The 22,884-nt window shown below is 41.3% G+C and overlaps 1 protein-coding gene and 1 pseudogene across 4 annotated transcripts in view; both read left to right on the top strand.

Moving 5' to 3' along the window:
- Positions 1-63, top strand: part of LOC141568419 (small nucleolar RNA U3) — a 144-nt pseudogene extending 81 nt beyond the window's left edge.
- A 15,478-nt stretch (positions 64-15,541) lies between these two features.
- The window catches only part of NCOA3 (nuclear receptor coactivator 3), a 94,266-nt gene continuing 86,923 nt past the window's right edge, over positions 15,542-22,884 (top strand). For 3 of the 4 annotated variants that reach the window (XM_019749670.2, XM_019749672.2, XM_019749673.2), the window contains exon 1: positions 15,542-15,687. The gene's annotated coding sequence lies outside the window, so the exon portion shown is untranslated. The remainder of the gene's footprint in view (positions 15,688-22,884) is intronic. The other variant, XM_074317817.1, reaches the window with a different exon arrangement.

Genomic DNA, 22,884 nt, shown 5'->3' with positions numbered 1-22,884 from the left:
GGAGGAGTTGTAAAAAAAAAACCACAAAAAACATTTTTGGCAAAATACTGCAAAGGTGATGGTGTGTGTGTACTTCTCAAGGAATGACTAACATTTATAACAGCTGACAATCCAGCTCCTTAGAGGGAGAAAATATTGACATCCCCGAAAAGAGAAGTACTTTGCCCAAGGTCATAATCTGCTTCTTAGTTGGTGAACCCAGACTCTAATCCTGGGCTCTGTGTCCCTCTGCACCTCTGTAGCTCCTCTGTCTTCTTTGTTCTTAGAAATGGCCTCCCCCCCACCCCCCACCCCCCCACCCCCCCACCCCCCCACCCCCGCCATAGCATGCTTTTATTGGGTGAGAACTCGGCTAAAAAAGCCCCTTTTCCTCATTTCTGTTGCACAGAACTCGTTTCTCTCCAACAAGGCCCGAACTGCTATTGTTTGCTACAGACTTCTTTGCATCCAGTCCTTCCTCTTTTCAAGATAAGGCCTGTTTTTTTTCCCAGGGCTCAGGGAACCCCACCTATGAGAGCTGTTCCAGGCACGTAGAGCGCTGTTTTCCTTTCTCAGATAAGGTTCCTCTGCGGAGAACACTCCCTTTGTCTCTTACCTGTCTCCACTGCACTCTGAGATTCACATCTGTTTTAGTTTGCGAGTGTGGCCGTTTCTGTTCCGATGCTAGTTAATTATCCCTGTGTTGTCTTGACAGCCAGTTAGCTGACCAACTCCAGCATCGGGGCTTAAACCGAAGGTTCTAACACTTGAACATGCATCAGAGTCGCCTTCCAGATTTGTTCAACCCCTCACTGCTGGGCCCCACGTCCAGTAGCTTCGTGGAGGGGTGGAGGAGCTGCATTTCTAACCTATTCTAGGTAATCCTGATAGCGATTAGGCTACACGTTGAGACTCACTGGCTTAAGGTGGCACTTACATAACAGCAAACTGATTATACTGAAGTATTTTAAAGTAAATTACAGACATTACAGTACTCATAAAACCTGACAACTGCCTCTTCCCAGGAGCTCAAACTTCTTCTTTTCCTTTGTTGCCCACCTCTGATCTGTCCAAGTTTTCTGTTTTAGCTTCAATATAGACCCCAAATCTGTCCTTTTCTCCGGCACCATCCTAGCCCAAGCTCACATCCCCTCTCCCCTGGAATATTGCCACCACTTTCTACCTGGTGTCCTCTACCACTCATGCCCCACCCCCGTCCGCAATTGCCTGAGTAATCTTTGAAAAACTGCAAGTCAGATCAAGTCGCTCTGGTGAAGACACATCCAGTGGCTACTGCTGTTAGAATAAATTGCAAACTTCTTTTTACAACTGACAAGAACCTGCATGCCCCAGCCCCTGCCTCCTTTCCTGGCATTTTTGTTTACTTCTTCTGCTTTGCTCATCACACCCCAGGTGCATGGCGCCCTCCCGGTCCTGCACACACCAAGCGCTTGTGATTGGTTGGACGGCCACCCCTCCCCAACCCCGTGCTTGACAAAAGGCTACCTTCTCTATCCACCTACCTAAAGAATGAGGGCAGTGATGGCCGAGGTGTGCTGTTAGGTGAAAAAAGTAAGCTGAGGAAGTGTGTATTGCATGTATGTTACCATTTAAGGCAGAGGAACAGAGTATATGCACCTCTTTGCTTGAACATGATTAGAATTCCTCTGAAAGAATATACAATAAAGTAAGAACCCTGATTGCCTCTAGGAAGGGAAACGAGGCATCTGGGGGAGAGCAGAAGGAAGACGGTTTTCACCCTAAGCCTTTTGTACCTTTGGTATTTTGAACCTCCTCAATGTATTATCTAGTCCAAGTAAATAAACAAGTAAAAACAATCAAACCTAACTAAGTAAGTTTTGTGGCTAGCCTATCATAATAAGCTATTTATTTCTTTTATAACACTAATTGCAATCTGTAATTATCTTGCATGTGTATTTCTTTTATATGCTAGATTACAGACTCCTTGAGAACAGGCAGTGTGGCTGTCTGTGGCTCACCATTCTATTCCCAGGAGTACCTGGTAAGTGGTAGAAACTCGATAAATATTTGTTGAACGCGTGCATCTTGTACAAAGGGGGACCAGATGGGGAGAAATGTGTAATAAAATCACCTGGGGATTCAGAACCTGCATATACTTGAACCTCACACTTGCTGGAAAGCGACCTCCGGGGGTTCGTTACTGTCTAATGCATTCTGAATGCGCAAGCATCCTCGGTAACTCCTGTGCCGTGCCATGTAGTTGTGGCTGCTTGAACATGTCAGCAAAATAACGCTGAAATTATGTTAGCTGTGTTAGGCCACAGCTATTCTGCCTCCAAATGGGCAGAGTGAATTAAACTTGGCTTCAGTCCTTCCTGTTCTAGCTTTATTTTTGCCATATCCTTGTACTACCTATATTATTTATTTAGTTAGTATGTACATTTTATGTCAAAAGGAAATGTCATATCACCATGTAAGCAGAAAACCTGTATCCCTTGTCGTAAGTGGAAAGTACAGTAAAAATAAAGACAGTGACACAATACAATGTGATGACATTTTGGCTAGATACACTTGCCTGCTAGAAGCTTTAGAATTTTGGACGATTTGTCCTTTGTTCAAAAAGGAAACTGTACCACACCGAGACGTCCCACTAAAGGCAGAAGAATTGGAAGACGATTGAAAAAGGGGTGATGTTCTCGCAGTGCTATTTAGTGTTGTCTGAATATTTTACCAAAAACGTCTTCCCTGCCTATGGGGAGACATTGCATTCAAACAGTTCATTTCACAAGTAGGGAAACTGGGGCCCAGGATGGGGAATAGAATTTCCCCAGGACACTCATTTGGGAATTTATCAAGTCGTCTGGATGGTAAGCTTTGATCAGAGGAGCTGCTTCTGTATGTGCAGGGGACGGGGTCTAACACATGCTGTCACTCAAGAAATGTGACCTAACATGATTGCTAACATTTCTCTTGTGTAGTCATCATTTGTTCTATGTGACTTACCTCTCTGGGGCAAATGACATTTGATTTTTTTTGTTTTTAACTGAGCTTTTGAGGGCAGGGACTATATCTCATCGTGTTTTATTTTTTTATTTGATTTTTTATTATTAATTAATTAATTAATCAATTAATTAAAAAATCACTTTTATTTATTTTCAGTGTGTCCTTCCAGGACCCATCAGCTCCAAGTCAAGCAGCTGTCCCAATCTAGCAGTGGAGGGCGCAGCGCACACCAGCCCCCGTGGGGATCCAACCAGCAACCCTGGTGCCACGAGCATTGTGCTCTAACCGACTGAGCTAACCAGCCACCTCATCGCATGTTTTAAACAACAGCTTTTATTGAGGTATTGCTCACATACCATGCCATTCACCCATTTAAAGTGTACAGTTCAAATAAAAAATATGTTTAAAAATTTAAAAAGTATACAACTCAGTGGTGTTAGTGTATTTACAGAGTTAGGTAACCATCACTCATAATCAATGTTACAATATTTTCCTCACCCCAAAAAGAAACCCTATACCTATTGGCAGTCACTCTTGACCCCTCCCTCCCCCATTTGTTGCTACTTTCTATCTTTATAGTTTTGTCTCTACGGACATTTCATATAAGTGGAATCATGCAATATGTGGCCTTTTGTGACTAGTTTCTTTCACTTAGCATAATGTTTTAAGGTTCACCCATGAAACTCGTATCAGTCCTTTTTTTTGTGTGACTGGATGATATTCCATTGATGGATACACCACATTTTGTTTATTCATTCATCACTTGATAGCATTTGGGTTGTTTCCACTTTTTGGCTGTTATGAAGAGTGCTGCTACAACCACTCCCATACAAGTGTTTGTGTGGACATATATTTTCAGTTCTCTTGGGTGTCTACCTAGGCGTGGAACTGCTGAGTCATGTGGTAACTCTAGGTTGAACCTTTGCAGGAGCTAGATTGTTTTCCAAAGTGGCTGGGCCATTTGGCAGGGTATTGTAGAACATTTTGTGTCCTGTGTTAGTTTGGAGCTTTGGGTTGCAAAATCTGAAGACTCAATGTGCTGTAGGAAAAGGTGGGCTTGTGGTAAGGATATTTGTGGGAATCTTACCTGTGGCATCATCCTTACGGAAAGCCGGCTGGCAAGAGCCAAAGAAAGGGTCATCTGTCTCACTCCCCTCCACTGTTCTGCCTTCTTGCTCCTCCTGGAATGCCCCAGGTGAATCCCCACCTCTGCTCCCTCAGCCTCTTTTGAGATATTTTGAGGGCTGTCGTCCTGTCATCCTTTGTGTGTCACCGCAAATATCATCTTCTTTCAGGAGCCTGGGTTGACATTCTAAAGTAGCCTCACCAGTCTCTATTCTTTCACCCTGTATTCTTTCTTTCATAGCATTGATCACTTTCTGATATCATTTGGGATTTACCCATCCCCCTTCCCATTCTCTCCACCCTCCAGAACTTGAGCTCCATGGGGGACAGCCATGTCTGTTCACCCTTCCACCTTTTATCCTAGAATAAGTGCCTGAGAGTATATCATCTTACTAGGTGAAAGGGACTTTACAGGTAGGATTAAGTTTAGGATTTTGAGATGGAAAAATTATCTGGAATTATCTGAGTGGGCCCAATGTAACCGCAAGGGTCCTTGTAAGAGGGAACTAGGAAGGTCAGAGTGAGAGAAGATGTGACAACAGAAGCAGAAGTGGGAGTGATGTGAGGGATGGCTTTGAAGATAGAAGGAGCCCATGAGCCAAGACGTATGAAGAGCCTCTAGAAGCTGTAATGGCAAGGAAATGGCTTTCCCCTAGAGCCTCCAGAAGGAACACAGACGACCCATTCAAACGTTTGACATCCAAAGCTGTAACAATACATTTGCATTATTTTCAGCCACGACATCTGTGGCAATTTGTTATAGCAGCACGGGGAACTAAACGCAGCACTCAGCAAGTACTGAGCAAAAAAATGAGCGAATGAAGAAAGCCTCACAGGCACTCATCGAAAGGAAGTCGCACAGAGAGCTCTGCTGGCCTTCGCTCACGGTCACAGCACACCACTCGACACTAGCAAAGTCAGGCTCAGTTACTGTCTGTATTTTTGGGTCATCTTGCTTCCCTTCTTACCACCCACCAGCTTCCTTCTCCCTGTATTCTGCCTGGTTCTTGGTCAACCTTGCTTGGTCTTGATACATATATGAAATATATTGTTCTTTTCTTTTGTGTCCTCAGATTCCATTACACTGTATTCCATCTCTTCCCTGGTTTTTATCCTAACATCCTATCTGCTAAAGTTCCAGTGGTCTCATCCCACCTTTACTTGGTCCACTGATTCCTCACGCAAGGAGGATTGTTTCTGAGTGTTGTCATTTCGAATTATATAAGCGAGTGCAAGGCCTCGTTTCCTGTTCTTGCATTTACGTTTCAACCCAAGTTGGACCCTGGCTTTCTGAGACCCACAGCACCTCTCTCTTCGGGCAGTCATAATAGTATCAGTTCACACTTGCTGGGTTGGGTTTTGGTTCCATTTTTGGTTTTTGGCAGCTGGGGATTTCCCTTACTTTCTTGTGAACTCAGTTATTCATTTAAAAGAATACTTATCTTTTACCCAGAATTTTCAGATGTTATTTGCAGTGAAGGGTGGAGTGTTTCAGGTTATCTAAATCTGCTATGACCGGGAATGAATTGTCTTTCTTTTTCTTTCTCTTTTTTTCCTTTAATTTCTCACCAGCTTCACTGAGGCACCATTTACATACAGCAAAATTCACCAATGTATACAATTGTGGAACCACAATCAAGATGAAAAATGTTTCCATTACTCCAAAAGTTCCCTCTGCTCTTACAACCTCCTGTCTCTATTCCCAGCCTCTGGCAACCACGGTTCTGTTTTTCTGTCCATATAGTGTTGCCTTTTCTAGAATTTCAGATAAATGGAATTGTACAGTATACTGTCTCTTGTGTCTTGTTTAATTTAGCATAACACTTTTGAGATTCAGCTGTATTACAGGTGTCAGCAGTTCCAGCTGTTTTTAAAACTACCTTAAATATATATGTATTTTTTATTCCTCTTCACCTTCCCCCCCGTTTAAAAATTTTTCCATTGCAGTTGACATTCAATATTATTTTATATTAATTTCAGGTGTACAGCATAGTGGCTAGACACTTATATAGTTTACGAAGTGATCCCCTCACCAGTGTAGTACCCGCCTGGCACCATACATAGTGATTACCATTTTATTGACTATATTCTCTATGCTTTCCTTTGCATCCCAATGACTATTTTGTAACTACTAATTTTGTATCCTTTTTTTAAAAGTATCTTTTCTCTACTTCCTAGCTCTAAGTATGCAGAGTTTTTGTTCTTCATTTCCCATCCTAGTCCTTCCTATCTCGAGTGTCCTTTATCCCTGCAGCTTCAAATCCTTTTATTAACCAGATGATTCATTTTATAGTTTTTCACTTAAATTCACCCCAAATGGAAATCTGACAAGTCAGCCTGTTTCTCGTCTGGCCAAATTATGTTTGTGCCTAGCCATCTCAGAAATCACTCCCCAGCTCATGCATTGGCTGCTCTTGGACCTGATACCTATATCTGATCCAGTTAACTGTGGTGTGAGCAGAAGTGGCGAGTCACATGGTACCAAAGACAGTGACTTCTGCCCTTCCTTTAGAAGGGCCTGTGGGAGGGGCAGACATCATGATTGACATGTATAGTGACTTATCCTTAAATTACTCTGCAATCCCTCTGATTGATAATAGCCAGAGGATGTTTGTTTGCTTTGTTGTTTTTGTTCTGTTTTGCTTTTTTTTTTTAAGCTAGAATCTTAACTTGACATTCACCTCTGGCATAGATATTGTTTTCATGCCTCAACATATCCATTCCTCTGATGTTCCTACTCTGTAATTACTAAATAATTAGAAGAGGGCTTATCCTTTTAAATAAGCTCACTGTCATCACTTTAAAACCTAACTTCATTTAAAAAAGAAACTGTAATTCTAAGTCTGGGGTCAGCCAACTTTTATATATAACCTATACAGCCCTAAGACTCCAATGGATGGGAGGCCACGCAGTCAGGAAAACATAGCAAAGCTACTCTACATGTGCCAGTATGAAAAGATTTTTTTTCTGATAAATTAGAGAATTTAGTTGACTATTTTATCCAGATTGATTTTTTTTAATATTTACTAAAGACTAGTTCTTTAAGCTATGACATATGATAAATCCAAATGCAGTACCTCATTGTTTACTTAGCTTTTGTACTTATATTTTTCAGAGAAAAAAATACTACTGTAAGTTGTAAATAGTGAATACATAACTATTGTATGCAAATCTGTGATTGTTGGCAATATCATTTCTGAAGAACAGATAAATAAAGTTTATTATATATGTATATAATATAATATATAGAAAATGAAAAGATCTCCCAGATTCCTTAAGTAATAAAAATCAGGGCAAAACAGTGTTTATAGTGTGCCACTATTTGTGCTACAACAATTTATATATATGTGTGTTTATTTGTAAATATATCTCTTAAATAACACCTAAGAAATTATAATAGTGGTTGCCTCTGAGAGAGAACTTGGGTGGCTGAGGGACGTGACCTTGCATTACCTTGGTAGAATTTAAAAAGAAAGAAAAAACAAAGGAAGGAAGAACCGAGGAGGAAGGGATGGAAAATGTAATAAAAGCCCCCAAGTCAAGGACTAATAGCTGAAGAGTAAATAGTCCTCAAATGTGTCCCTCCGTAGAGGAAAAGATGTTAGGATTAAACTGGTTCCTCAAAGCTGCCATCTCATAAACCAACGTCTTTCCACTGCCACTGGCAGCATGCCCCACTTCTCACTTGAATTTATACTTGAGGGTGAGGGGATATTTGGTTCTCAGTTCTATAAACTAAGCTGGCAAAATGATTTGAGGTTATGAAAAAGAACGCGGAGGCCAAAAAACCACCTTCCTTGCTTCGTGTCTTTAAGCATTTGACTGTGAATCACAGTGACAAATACATTTCACATTGTGATTCAGTATTCACACTTCTATATATACTTTAGATAAACATTTTTAAGTAACAGTACGTACTATGAGAGATCCACTTGGATATTTGGTAAAATTTCATTACAGTTTTTAAAAATAGTGGGCTAACGCCATGATGTTGACTTCTAAACCCACAATTGGGTATTGACCCACCACCTGGCAAACACAGCATTGTGTTATTGAAGCTATCTCCAGTATTGCCTTTTTATTTCTTTTAAACTTTTATTTATTTAAGTGTGTTTTTCCAGGACTCATCAGTTCCAAGTCAAGCAGTTGTTTCAATCTAGTTGTGGAGGGCGCAGCTCACAGTGGCCCATGTAGGGATTGAACCGTCAACCTTGTTGAGAGCACCGCGCTCTAACCAACTGAGCTAAATAGCCGCCCTCCAGTATTGCCTTTTGAAGACACTGATTTGGCCATCGTTAAGGATGTCCCTTCACATCTGAACCAAAAATCTCCAGCATTCTTGATTCTTCCATTTTGAGACCCTGAGCTGCCTTGATCCAAAACACTTCCATCGCTAGAGAACTTTGTCTTTTATCCCTGCTCCCTCCCCCCATCTCATTCCTCTGCTAGTGCTGGGAAGATTGAAGCTTGACATGATTGATTCATGAGATCTCCAATTCCTTCTTCCTATTTTGTGTTTACTAGTACCTGCTCACACTTTGCTTTTAAGAGAACAATTCAAGAAAATGAATTGTAACAGTAAAGAAAAGAAACAACCTGAGTGTGTACTAGTAACATCCACAGACGTGTAATAACAGTTGTTAAAAAACGCAGATAGTTTTCTGTGTACCTTATCGTAAGGTCCTTGTAGGACAATTTCCATGATACATAATTAAGAGATAAAACAAGGGGCAAACCGTTGTGGACGCAATGCTCTTGTTTGTATAAGAAGCAGCACACTTATAATGTTGGCTCGGCATAGAATATCCCTGGGAGGACGGTAAGAAAATTACAGTGGTGTCACTGGAAACAGGAGGATTGATTGGGCAACAGGGGTAGGGAGAGACTTACTTTTCACTATTTACCTTTTAATGCCTTTTGAATGTATACCATTATTTAAACCATTTTTCTTCTCATATCTCTGAACAATAGATGAAAATTATAATTTCACAATTGTGTTAACTGCAATGGGCACTTTAGAAAAATAACAGCTTTACTGAGATATGATTCACATGCCATAAAATTCACCCTTTTAAACTGTATACTTCAGTGTTTTTAGCATATCCACAGAGTCACACACCATCACCACTGTCTTAATTTCTGAATATTTTCATCATAGACCCCGGCACAGCTTCATAGCCAACACCCCCCAGGTCCCCATCCTCCCATCCCTAGCAACCACTAATCTACTTTCTGTTTCTATAGATTTGCCTACTCTGGATACTTCATATAAATGGAATCATATAATATATGATTGGCTTCTTTCACTTAGCATGATATTTTCAAGGTTCACCCATGTTATAGCATGTATCAGTATTTGGCTCCTTTTTATTGCCTAATAATATCCACACAACTGGTCTGGATACACAACTTTTGTTTAACTGTGCATAAGTTGGTGGTCATACTGGGTTGTTTCCACTTTTTGGCTATTATCAATAATGTTGCTACAAGCATTTCTGTGCAAGTTTTTGTGTGGACATACATTTTAAATTCTCTTGGGTACATACCTAGGAATGAAATTGCTGGGTCATATGGTGACTCTATGGTTAACATTTTTGAGGAATTGCCAAACCTTTTCCAATGTGGCTGCACCATTTTACAGTCCTACCAGCAATGTATGAAAGTTCCATTTTTTCCCTCATCCTTGCCAACACCTTTTAAAAAATTTTAGCTCTCCTGCAATGGGTACTTTTTAAGTATTTGGTAGAAAATTGTTTGTGTCTCCCCCCCCCCCCAAAGCAAATGCCTTTAATAAGCAAGTCTCAGAAGAAAAAATAAAATGTGAGCTGGGCTTAAAATTCTTCCAGCTGTGGAGAGTCATTTGTAGGTTGTGGGGATAGGCAAATCTTACAGCCAGCCCAGGTGCCAATTTCAGCTAACACATGTGCCACCTCTGGCAAAAAAAATCATAGGTCACCAACCCCTGATCTAGGTTTAAAGTAAGGCACGAACAAGGTTATTCTGGGTTGAAAGGCTGCTTTTTACTACCAAAAATTGGCCTTAAATGTGATTCTTTGTGGAAGTGTTTCCTCCCTTTTAAGCAAAACAACAAATAAAGCATTCATTGGCTCTAAATCTCTTCTGCCTGCCTGTCTATGTGTTTGACACCCACTCAGCTGTGTGTCCTACCCAGGGAGTGGAGTGGTGCAGAGTACAGCCTCGGGGTGGAGCCCGGACCAGTGCCAGCTCATTTACAGAGTTGATATTTCGAAACAGTTTTAACCATGTGCAAGGTTTAGGTATCTACCTGAGCAATCTATTTTCATTTTCAAGGTAATTTCAGATTGCCATAAGTATAATGAGGCAAAATGGAGGGAAAAGGAGGAAATTGTTACTAACCTTTGGCTATTAATCCCTGCAAACCCCAAGTTTGGAACTGCCTTGCATAATCATTATTAACATTGATTAAGGGTGTATTTTGTGCTTGACACTGTTCTTAGGGCTTTCACTGTATTGTTTTATTTAATCCTCATAATAGCCCTAGGAAATAGGTATTATTATCATGGTTTCCATTTTAGGAAATGGAGGCACAGAAAGTTCAAGTAACCAGCCATTATCACACAGGTTTATAAGTAGCAGAACCAGCTGAGCAAGTCAGGCAGTGAGTGCCAAAGCTCACACTCTTCACCACTGGTGATATTGTCATATAATAAAAGAGGGAAGAATGCAGGGGACAGTGAGAGGGACAGGGACAGAAGCAGAGCCTTTGGGCTGTACCAGACAACTCAGAAACATCCATTCATCCACTCACTTAAAGCCCATGTCTAAAATGGTCAATGCTTGGGTTGCCAGATTCCCTTGCAGCTAGGGGTGACCATGTCGCCCATATGACTGCTATAATGAGAAGTAAGGGGACATTTGCTTTGGAGGTGGGGAGCAGTGAGGGGAAAGGGGACATTTGGGGAAAGAGTTATATCTGAAAAAAAAAAGGAAAGACACAATGTCTTTCTTGACACCTATTTACTCTTCTGCTTCCTGCATGTGAACTGGATTGTGAGTTGATGTGATGCTTTAGCTGTGGCAGCCATCTTGTGTCCATGAGGCTATGAACTCAGGATGGAAAGCAAGATGCTGAAGATGGTAGAGCAGAGGGATTATAAAACCCTGGTCCTTGATGAACACACTGTCTACCTCTAGACATGTTATGTGTAACAAGTAATGTTATGTGTAACAAGTAATGTCTTTATGTGTTTGTGGAAAGGCAATAAAGCAAAGGAGTTGGGAACATGAGCTTGTGAGCCTGAGTTTATATCCTGACTCTAGCACTTAGTGGCTCATACCCGTGGGCAAATTACTTGTTCAATGCCTCTATTTATTCATCAGTGAAATGGAGATAAAAAAGACGCACTGCTTAGGGTTATGGTGAGGATTAAATGAACTAATTTATGTAAAGGACTTTGAATAGTGCTTGGTAAGTATAAGGTTTCTATGAGTGCCGTAAATTTTATTCCCCCAAAGTTTTTATTTTGGAAACTTTCAAGTCTGCAGAAAACTTGCAAGAATATTACAATAAACACCTGTGCACTCTGAACCTAGATTTACTAATTGATAAAATTTTGCCACATTTGCTCACATGCATGTGTGCGTGTGTGTGTGTGTGTGTATGTGTGTGTGTGTATTTTTTTCACCTGAATTATTTGACAGTAACTTGTAGGCAGGCTGGTTAGCATTATTACTGGTCTGGTAGTCTGTTACTTTCCTATACAACATGTGATCCAAACTAGACCAATTGAACAAATTCCTCTTTTGAATTTGAATCTTGGAATAGGGTGATGAAAAGATAGAATAAAATCATTGATCTTCTCTAGATTTACTTCTGGCGAGGAGAAGTCATTCAGGGCCTGGTTGTCCAGTCTTCCGTTTGATTCTGTGAGTTCATACATATCATTCTACTGCATTCTAGAGTCTATTGTTGTTTCTTGCAACCCAAGAACACTGACTGGCACAGCTGCCCTTGGGGAAGTGAGTACCCATCCTGGGAGCATGGAAGCAGAGGATTTGTGGAATCAGAAATGTAGGCAGGATCTCTTCATTTTTGGAGGGCGTTAGCTAGGTGACCTTCTAATCCCGTCCTCACAGAGTTTCTGTTTCTATGTCTCCTAGGCCAAGCCAATTTTACTGGGGTAATTTCAAAACCTGAGACTACTCTTTCTACCTATTGAAAGTTGTCAACTGTAGTTTATCGAAAGTCTACACTTTTGTAGAGTGTTTCAGTTTATCAATTGCTGTCTAACAAACCACTGAAAAATTTAGTGGCTTAAAGAACAATCATTTTATTATCTCTCATGACATTGTAGGGTGATTGAGCCCAGTGGGTGGTTCTTTTGTTTCCAATCTTCTTGTTAGGGTCTGTAATCACTTGAGGCCTCCAGGGACTGGAATATACACAGAAGGTTGACTTTCGTGGCTGGCGGTTACTACTGGATCTTGCCTGGGATCTTAGTTAGGGCTGTTGCCTGGAGTGTCTCAGTTTTCCTCCATGTGTCCTCTCTGTGGGGCTAGGGCTTCCCATAGCATGGCAGCTAGGTCCCAAGAGGAAGTAAGTGGAAGCTGCTAATCATCTTAAGGCATGGGCTTGAAACTCCACCATTTCCATTGGTCAGTCACAGAGCAATCCCAGTACAAGGAAGAGGAAATAAAATTTACCTCTTGATGGAGGAGTGGCTCGTGCAAACAGGGAAGAATGTATGATAGCAGGCATCTTTACAGACTATTTACTAGAGCGTGTCACTCATTTGGCTTAGATTTTAAGTCTAGAGCAATGTTTCCCAGATGTCACTCAGTCTGGGATCATGTACAGGGTCCATCAAAACACTGCCAAACTCAGCTTAGAAGTTGCTTCCTTCTGGAAGTCTTCTCTGATACTCCCTGAGTTAGACATCTGTCCTTGGAGTCTAAAAAAAACAAAAATAAAAAAAAAAAACATATATACACACACACACACACACATTTATCTATTTATTGTTAATGTCAGTTACACTTTCTATGAACATATATATAAATTAATATGAATAGAATTAGTAGATTGACTTCCTTTTTTCTTTTTTCCCCTCCTGTTTTCCTTCCTCCTTACTTCTTTCTTTTCTTCCACAAATATTCATTAAGTGCCTAATATAGGCCAGACCTAATCTAGGTGCTGAAGACACTGCAGCGAACTAAACAAATTCCCTGCCCTCTTGGAGCTTATAGTCTAGAGAAGGAGATGGACAATTAAAAAAAATTGGATAGTGTTAATCATTCTTAAGAAAATAAAGCAGGGTGATGTGACTGTGTGTGTGTGTGTGTGTGTGTGTGTGTGTGTGTGTGTGTGTGTGGTGTTTAGAAGATCTACCTGAAGAGGAGACATTTCAGCAGAGATCTGAATGACAATAGAGAGCAAGCCAGGAAGAAAGACAATTTCCAACAGCAAAGGGAACAGCAAGTGAAAGGCCCTGAGACAGGAGCATGCTTGGTGTGTTCAGGAAACATCAGGAATGTTCATTTCTGGCATGGGAGTAAGTAATGAGAAGCCGTGTATTACCTGAGATCAGAGAAGGAATCAGAGACCAAATCAGTGAGGGTCTGGGTTTTACTTGTATCCCAAATGCACTAGGATGCCATCGGGACATGTTCAGGTTGGAAGTGACATAATTTAATATATGATTTTTCAAAGATCCTTCTGGCTACTGTATGGGGAGTAGCTTCTAGGAACATTAATGGGAGAAGCAAGGAGAGCAGCTGAGGGGCAGCTGCAGGTGTTCAGGTGAAAGATCATGCAGGGTTTTAGTATTTCATCTCTGGATTCTCAACATCTAACATAGTATTTATTATCTGTTGTTTGATGAGGGGGTGAATTCATCCATGCAGTAAATACTGAATGAGTGAATTCTATTGCTGAGCTCTGTAGTGGGTGCTGAAACTACATCAAAAAACAAGAGACAAAAGCCCACCTTCATGGAACTTTCTTTCATTCTTGTGAGGAAAGGAGATAATAAATACCATATGCAAACAAAAATATACAGTGTTTCCAATGATAAAAAGTGCTATGAAGAGAAACGAAACAGGGAAGAGGGGTAAGGAAAGCTTGGATTGGAGTGGCTCGGGACTTAAAATATAGAGAAATTAGGGAAGGCCTCACTGAAGAAGTGACATTTGGATAATGACTCTGGAGGAGTTGAGGAAGCTCTCGCAGAGAGATTTGGATTTTCTGGAAAAAAGTAAACTAGGCAGAGGAAATAGCAAGTGCAAGCTCTCTGAGGCCACAGAGTGGCAGAGAAGTAGGTGATGAGTTTAGAAAGGGAAAGGGAAGGGAGAGACAGGTTGTGTGGGGTTTGCAGTTACCCGCAGACTTTGGAGGATAGACATTAAAACCAAATCCTTGGTTTTTATGAGGATCGTTTTGGCTGCTGTGTTGAGAATAGACTATGCTCGTGAGGAAATGGAAGCAGGGAGCAATGAGGAAGCTACTGCAATAGTCCACGTGGGACATGATGGTGGTGGAGCTAGTAAGTGGTCATTTATTTCATTCTGTTCACACTCAAGACGTTTTTCCTAATCACCGATTCAATATTATCTAATATATAGTCCATATTGAAATTTCCCTCCAAAGTCCTTTTTACGTTTAAAAACATCCCCAAACTTGGATCAAGGCTTACATATTGCGTTTGATTTCCACCTCTTTCATGCTTTGACATTTTTAAGAGTCCAAGCTTGTGTTTTGTAGCATGCCTTAAATTCTAGATGTCTGATTGTTTTTTCATAGTCAGGTTCAGTTAGCGTTTTTTTTTTTTTTTTGCAGGGATACTACAAGGGGTGGTGTTATGTCTTCCCCATTGCATCATATGAGGAGACACATAATGTCAGTTTGATCCATCATTGGTGATGCTAAGTGATGGTGATTGGTGATTGATCGCTTGGTTAAGACGGTGTCTGCAGATGTCTCCACAGTAAAGCAAGCTGTTCCCCTGTACTCCGTGGTAGACTTCGGGGCTGAATATGCTGTGAATATCCTATAGCCCAACAACCTTTCACTCAGTGACTTTAGTATACGAATAGCGTGGCTTCTGACCTTGTGCCTCAGTCGCTCCTCTGAACAATGAGGATAATAGTGGGTCCTAAGGGATGCTCGTTTGAGGATCAGTGCTTGCACACAATAAACTCTCCGTGTTAGATATTACTGGACGAAGGTAAGTATGAAAATATTAACAGCAGGGCTTAGGTTTGCATTTCAGTTCTCCTGACCCCACCTTAGCTCCCAGGTGGTCAGTAAGCGAAAGCGGACCGAAGGTCCACACAGCTACGCCCTCGCGCCGCGGATGCCGGGCGGGGCAGAGGCACTCTGCGCCCCGGCCGCGCAAGGCCCCCTGGGACCGGTAGTGCTGGGCGTGGCCGCGGGACTACAAATCCCGGCGTCCCCCGCGCTGCGGCTCCAGCCGCTGCCTCCTCAGCGGCTTCACAGCGACGGCAGCTTTCTCGGCGGCTGAATCGGTGGCGGCGGCAGCGGTGGCGGCGGTGGCGGCTGCGAGCTGAGCAGCGAGTTTCCGATTTAAAGCAAAGCTGCGAGGAAAATGGCGGCGGGCGGTGAGTGGAGATAAAGGAGGAGCGGCGGCGGGCGAGGGGGTGGAGTGCGAGGCGGAGGGAAGAGGGCAAGTCCCCGGGGCTGGCGCGAGCCGGCAGCTTCGGCGCTGCGGAGGCGCTGAGGGGCGCGCCGTGCGGGGGGCGCGCTGAGAGAGTTTCGGGGTGTCGGGGCCGCGCCGCTTCCCCGCAGCCCGCGGCCGGAGGCTGAGAGTCGAAGCTGGGCGGCCGCCGGCTTGCGTGTCCGAGGAGGTCCCTGCGCGGAAGGGTCACCCCGAGGAGTTTGGGGGGACCGTGGGGTCCTATTTTCCCTCTTGTCCTTAAAGTTTTATTTCCCTGCCTCCCCCGCCCCGGAGGGCGCCCTTTGGAAGCTGCCGGCGTCCCCCTCTTCCCGCTCCCGTGGCTCCTTCGCAGTTATTCGGGAGAATTAGGGGGCGGGGGCAGCCGCGCGGACCCCCACCCACCCTCCAGGTCGCCCTCAGGAGGGAGTGGGGTTTCTGTTGCTGCGTTTCCTCCTGCCCTTGAGCGTTTTTCATGTTTTCACGCGAATGACCTGCAGGATTTCCATGTTGGGCACGGGGAAGGTTCGCAGCCGTTTCCTCAGGCAGAAGGCATTTTGCTACCTCTGGTGCGAAGGCTTGATGGCAAGTGGGAAGTTGGTGGGTACGTTTTCGGGTTTGGCTGTCTTGATTACTACTATTTTTTTCCCTTCCCCATCTCGGATCTTTTTACGCACGTTGGTTCCATTCGTCCTGATTTAAATCAACGGTTTGTCATGCACATGTCTTTAAAAAAAAAAAAAAAACTCACCAATTCATGCGTCGTTGGAAGGCTTACGTGCTTCCCAGGCAGTGTGAGGGGCACCCGGGGTGAAAAAAGTTACCCAGCAGAGCAGTTGTCAGAGGGCGAGAGCATCGCCTCCAAACCTCACGGGCGGGAGGAGGTCGGGATTCCCGAGTGGAACGACACGGAAGGTCTGCGATTCGCTCCAAGTCGAAACTCCCCCCCCCTCCCCGCCCCGCTACCGAATGTGAAGACTTCCTTTTTGCAGTTTTTGAGCAGCGCTTCAAAGCCAACCTGTTTTTGTTATTAAGCCTGTACCGTCAAGAAACAGGAAGGCGAGGACCAGCTGGCTTGCTGCAGTGGTTTTCAGTGGAGTTGAATGAGACGAGTGCGAGGGGTGGGAGCGTTGAGTGCGATTGCTGCATCTCCTTGATTTAAATGCCTGGCCTCCGAGCCACCTAACTGGTCCCTGGCTGCAAGGAAGCTCCAGTGTTTATTGCGGCAGGTTGTTGGGAGGATAATGGGAAAAAAACACACACACACACCAGACCATCGTAGGTCTTCGCTGAATGCCGCATAAACTAGAACGTTAAATGCAAATCTGTCAGTGTGTGAACGGCTTGTTCTAAGTATTGCTTGTTTATTTAGAACAGGGTATACTAGGTATGATACCCACCTGGAAAGGTACGAAAACAGTGGAAAAGGACTCTCTCCTACTCTAACCCTCCAGTTCCCCCTCCTAGGAGGCGGGTTCTAGAGTAGGCTTGCTAATTAGAATAACTATTTTAAGATTTTCATGTGAAACACCCTTGTTGAATCCCCAAAGCTGGGAGATCAGATAAACAGAAGAAAGGGGAAATGGGATGGGAATACTGTTTTTTTACTGTCTCAGAAAATGTTGATAGCTGTTAGAAGAACTCTTCTAAACTTATGGCTTTTGTTGCTTTATCTACTAACACCTTTAAAGAAATAGTCTGTGAGGCTTTAGGATGAAGAAGCCTGCTGGGTTCATTGTTTGTATGTAAGAGAAAGCCTCTCTAACATGTAAAATGATATTGAACACTAGCTCCTGTCACTGGAGGTGCTTCAGGGTCTGCATTTAAATGAGCCCCAATCTAGATTGCCTGGGATCCTACATTACAGAGGTATTTTATGTATCGATAAAATGACTTCATTGTACAATCAGCATTAAAAAAAAAAAAGGCATATACCAGCTTCTGGCATATAGAAGTACATTTTGGAGGTGAGGATTGTGGGCTGAGTAGGAAGCTGTAATGTTTCTAGAGGAGTTATAGGAAATGTTTCTGCCATGAAATATTCCTTAACTACAGAGGCTTTGAAAATGCAAAACAACTCCAGAATAATTAACGGGATTTCTATTTTTGTAAGTTTTAGAACGGTGGTTTTAAATTTACCAACACTGAAAATTCATTTAAAAAATCAATGATATTAGAGTTTAGGGTATTAGGGGTTATATTAAATCATTTTACTGAAATGTAAATGATTTCATTTTTGAAAGTGAGTATACGGTGCATTTTCCTGCCTGTATAAGAATTATTTCTATAAATCATCCTGTACCTTCTAAGCAAATAAGTTAGAATTCATTCAGTAAGGAGTGAGTGTACTCTTGAACCCTGAACCCTTTTTCTAGGAGACATATAAATAAAAAATACTTCTTGAAATTGTTACATTACTGATGCCTTCTTGACTGGTGTTTTGAAATAACCTTCCTTACTATGTCAAGGACATAGTAAAGATATTTTTTTTTAATTTAAATTCAGTCTTTTATTCATTAGCAGTATGATTCTGGAATACTTATTTTTAACTTGAAGACAACATTTTTGAGAAGTCTTTTAAAAGAATAACTTAAAAATATCTTATTTTACTTTGGACAATATGGTAAGATAAAATACAAACTACTATTGTCTTATCCCTAATTGATGTTAAAATAAATGGCTTTAGGATTTTTGTTTTCCTTTTTCTTTTTTTTTTTTTTTTGAGGCTATAGAATTTCAAGCCTTGGCCAGAGGATGTAGACTACTATTGAAAACTTTTAATTTGTTGCAAGTTTAGAATGAATATAGCCTCTAGTTGTTGTTTGTTTACACAGCAAAGTGACCACAATTTAACACAATTGTTACTCTTTCAATCATAATTAAAGAGGTACTGCAGTTTCTCCTAGATTACACCAGAGTACCTGTCCCCCAGTTTGGTTTGAATTTATTATACTCCATAGTGTAGAATATTCCCTATTTGCATTATTGAGTGGTTAAAGCTCTGGGAACAGAAAATCAGTGTTGGAAATGTATGTTAACTTCTTTTACCTCATAGTTTAACAGATTAAAGAAATAGGTGACTATATGTTAGTTTCGATCCTCAGGGATAGCATTGAGATTGAGTGCTGCAGTAAAATGTAGGCATTTTCTTCCCTTTTATGAGTGCTTTTTGGGGTGGGGGAGGGGATTACAAAATGAACGTTTCACAGTTAAAGTGGAGGAGGGGCTCTATTGTAATGAGGCTTATTTCTTCACGTTGTTAATGTTTGCTAGGTAAATTCTTTTGATCCATTGGTTTTCTGACATGATTTCTGGGAGAAGATTATTTTAGGTTAAGGATGCAATTTCTCCAGAACCTAACCTTATTTCCAGCCCTCTAACAAATGATGGGATTGACTTAAATGTAATCGCCTTTCCCTTTCCTACCTTCTGGTGGAGAGTTGTTAAATGAACAGGAAAATGGCCAGAAGATACACAGCAGGAATAGAAAGGAAGACAAGCAGTTGTGGAGAAGGCCGATTTATCCACAAACTGGATAATCTTCTTAGACTACACACTGCCAGTTCCCAACTTGGTCAGCATTAACTCAATTGGGTAGCTTCTGCTGACCTAGGTCAATTTACAGGGGGGCAGTAATAAAGGTTTATTTTAACTAATTGTGTAGTAAAGTTTGTGGCTTGGAGGCAAAGGAAAGAAGTCTGACCTAACAGGCACACAGGCTTTACCCATTTCAGAGAATATTCTAAGAGCAAATATACTTGTCTTTTCTGTTTGTCCTTTTCCCTATTTTTCATTAGGAACATCTGTATCCTATTTCTCTCTCTCTCTCTCTCTCTCTCTCTCTCTCTCTCTCTTTCTCTTTCTGTCTCTCTCTTTCTCCCTCTCTCCTCTCACCCTCCCTCCCTCCTCCCCTCCCCCTTCTCTGCATTCCTAGGCTTTAGGAAAGAGAGTGACTTTTTGTCCGGTCTGCTGTTCACCTATGAAGGTATTCCTCTGAAATGTTTGATTTCCTTGGTAGAGGCTATGAGTGAGGGTTATGAAGCTTACATTTTGGAAACTAGGCTGACTAGATTACTGAATTTAACTCTTCATCACCTACATCATGATGAAAAGGGAATATTGGCCCCAGTCTCCCATAGTAATGGATAATCTGCTGCTCCCTGGGGCGTTGCTTCTTTGCGTTTGGTAGCTGTGTAGCAGTTGAGGTGGAGTGATGGATGGATAGATGGGAAAGACCTGCAGAAGTCAGCACAATCCTCAATTAGGATAAGCTCACGGTTAATTGAATGTTGAGCGTACAGGTTAAATCCCACTACAACAAACTGCAGGAGACTAGCTACATTATTTTGTTGTACTGCGATTGATTTATTGACTATTGCTTAAAATAAATTAGTCTTTTTGTTTTTGTTACAGATGTCGGAAAAAATTGTATTTATTGTAATAATTTGACAAGTTGTTGATCATGAACCAGTGTTTTTCACTTTTATTTTTAATGCTTTTGCCTTTTAAAAGGAAAGAACACATGTTGATCTGGGCAGGTAGTTTATACATCCCATCCCTGCCAGTTGAATAGCTCCAATGGTTTATCCTAACAGCCAGATAAGTTTATTAGTAAGTACAACTGCCACCATCAAAGTGTGGTCAGAGGAAATGGGAATTTCCCCAGGTTTCCAGGTGATTACTGCTGGTAATTTTTTCTGCCCCTGACAACTTTTTAAAATAAACGAATATACTTCATTTTCATGTGAACTTTCCTTTGTCAGTAATGGTTAATGTAGCCCTTTATATTCAGGTTTACATTCTCAATGTTGTTTGAGACCTTTAGATCTCTGTATGGTATTGTTAAAAAAAAAAAGGATGGTACAATGATAGTCTTTAAGATACTTCTATATAAATATGAAAACTTTCGGAAACAGGATTAATATACATATGAGAAAAAATACTGTCCCTATACTTGGCCAGAAATATGTTCTTTCTCTTCTGTACTTTTGTTTGCCAAACTCCAGGCATTTACATCCCACCTTCCTATCTAAGGCTAGTATTTTTATTTTGCTCAGAGAGTTTTGATTGGGTGCAGCAAGACGTTTTTGAAGTCATTCTTTTAAATAGATGTTCCGTGGAGGAGGGAAAATCTGAAAGAGGGAATTTCAAACAACCCAAGCAGTGTTTTGAAAGTTCTCATGTCTTAAGAAGAATGACTGACTAGTAGGCAGGAAGCCTGCAGTTGTATTGTGGTATTGTTCCTCCATTTTAAGCATTTGAGAACTTGAGTACAAAAGAGAAGAAAGCATGGGGAGGGGGAAGAAAGGGTTTTAACAAAAAAAGATGGGGGTTACTTTTAGAGTAAATACTCTTTGCTTCTCTGTTTAAGTGAAATCTAAAACCAAATTATTTTCACTCTGAGAGGAAATGTTTGTATATCATAATCTAAATGTCTTATTGACATTTTAATAAGTGAGAGTTGTTATTGGAGGAAAGAGCAGCATGATCACATAACTCAATTTTAAAACAGAATTTTAATAAAAATAATCTACACATGAAAACTTTTATTTTCCTCCTTTGTTACCTGATCAATATTAGCTTGTTGCTTTGAAAAGAATATTTACCAGTGAAGAATTGAGAATCATTTGTGAGCTTGTAAGATTTGTGCAAATCAATCTCTTTAGGTTTGTTTTTAAATTTATAAAACGGGTGGAGTATGTGACGTTTCAAGGTTGCTCATATTAGAAAATTCTGTAAACTTAAAGCATCATATAGATTGTAGAATTTTATTTGCATTTTATTGGTCAGACATTAAGTGGGTTGTTTTTTGTACCAGATAATGGTGTGAAGATACAGGTTTTTGTGCCGACTCATAAGTTTGGGGATAGGATGACAGACTTCACCATAGTATATGCTACAAGCTGCAAAAAAAATGTGTGTGTTGGGGGGAGGGGGAGCATTTTCAACTCGTTCCTTATGGTTTAAGAGAATGAAGTCATATTTTCTTTACTCAGTAAAGCTGTCATCAGTGAAATGATTACTGAATTTAAGTCACTCTGTGGAGTAGCTATATCAGCTTGATTTTGTTTCCAGATTGAAATTTGGCAACTTTATTTGAAAATGTTTTAAGGATTACCCAGCCTTCTCTTCACCCAATTGTCTTTGCCTACACACCCCATCCAAGCTCATCTCTTTCCTTTTTTTTACCTGCCTGGTTGTGGTTGTGTTTTATGACGATACTTCATCCCCGCCAAGATAGTTGGCTCCATTACCGTCAGAGCAAGTATTTGCTTGCATCTAGGAAAATCTCACTTCACCATTGAGAAATAACTCCGCACGCATGTTGCGTCCATTGGGAGATCAGTGGTATTTTCGTCATATAATAAGACAGGATTATTACTATATTAAGTTTTAAAGATAACTTCAGGAATCAGAATGCATTCAGGAAACTACTTTCGAAGTGCACAACCATACCTAGAATGATAGAAGCCTTAGGTGTATGGATCCCAAATTAGGCGAACTTGAAATCGTGAACTTTCACCAATAATCTTTTCTCCCTTTCCTTTCCCCAAAGTACAAAATAGCTCCCACATATGACTTTTTAAACTGGCTTTTCATACCACTAATCTCTTTGCCATGAGGCCTTAAGTTTCAGTTGTCTTTAATTTGCCATTGCTTGGCTGTTGTCCACTCCCGCATACGAGGTGTGACAATTAAGTTCGCGAACTTGTTGCACTGCTGTTGCTAACCTTTTTTGATATCAGAGGGATTATTCATTAAGAATTTGTACCAACTGGACAAACAGTTAACCAAGGTTACTATTTGGAAGTGCTGAAAAGGCTGTGTAAAAAAGGTAGACGACCTGAACTTTTCACCAACAATTCATGGCTCTTGCATCACGACAATGCACCATCTCACACTGCACTGTCTGTGAGGGAGTTTTTAGCCAGTAAACAAATAACTGTATTGGAACACCCTCCCTACTCACCTGATCTGGCCCCCAGTGACTTCTTTCTTTACACGAAGATAGCGGAAATATTGAAAGGAAGACATTTGATGACATTCAGGACATCAGGTATTAATATGATGACAGCTCTGATGGCCATTCAGAAAAAGAGTTCCAAAATTGTTTTGCAGGGTAGACTAGGCACTGGCATCAGTG

Source organism: Rhinolophus sinicus, linkage group LG13, assembly GCF_036562045.2.
Source record: "Rhinolophus sinicus isolate RSC01 linkage group LG13, ASM3656204v1, whole genome shotgun sequence".
NCBI lineage: Eukaryota > Metazoa > Chordata > Mammalia > Chiroptera > Rhinolophidae > Rhinolophus > Rhinolophus sinicus.
This window is presented reverse-complemented; position numbering and strand designations above follow the sequence as displayed.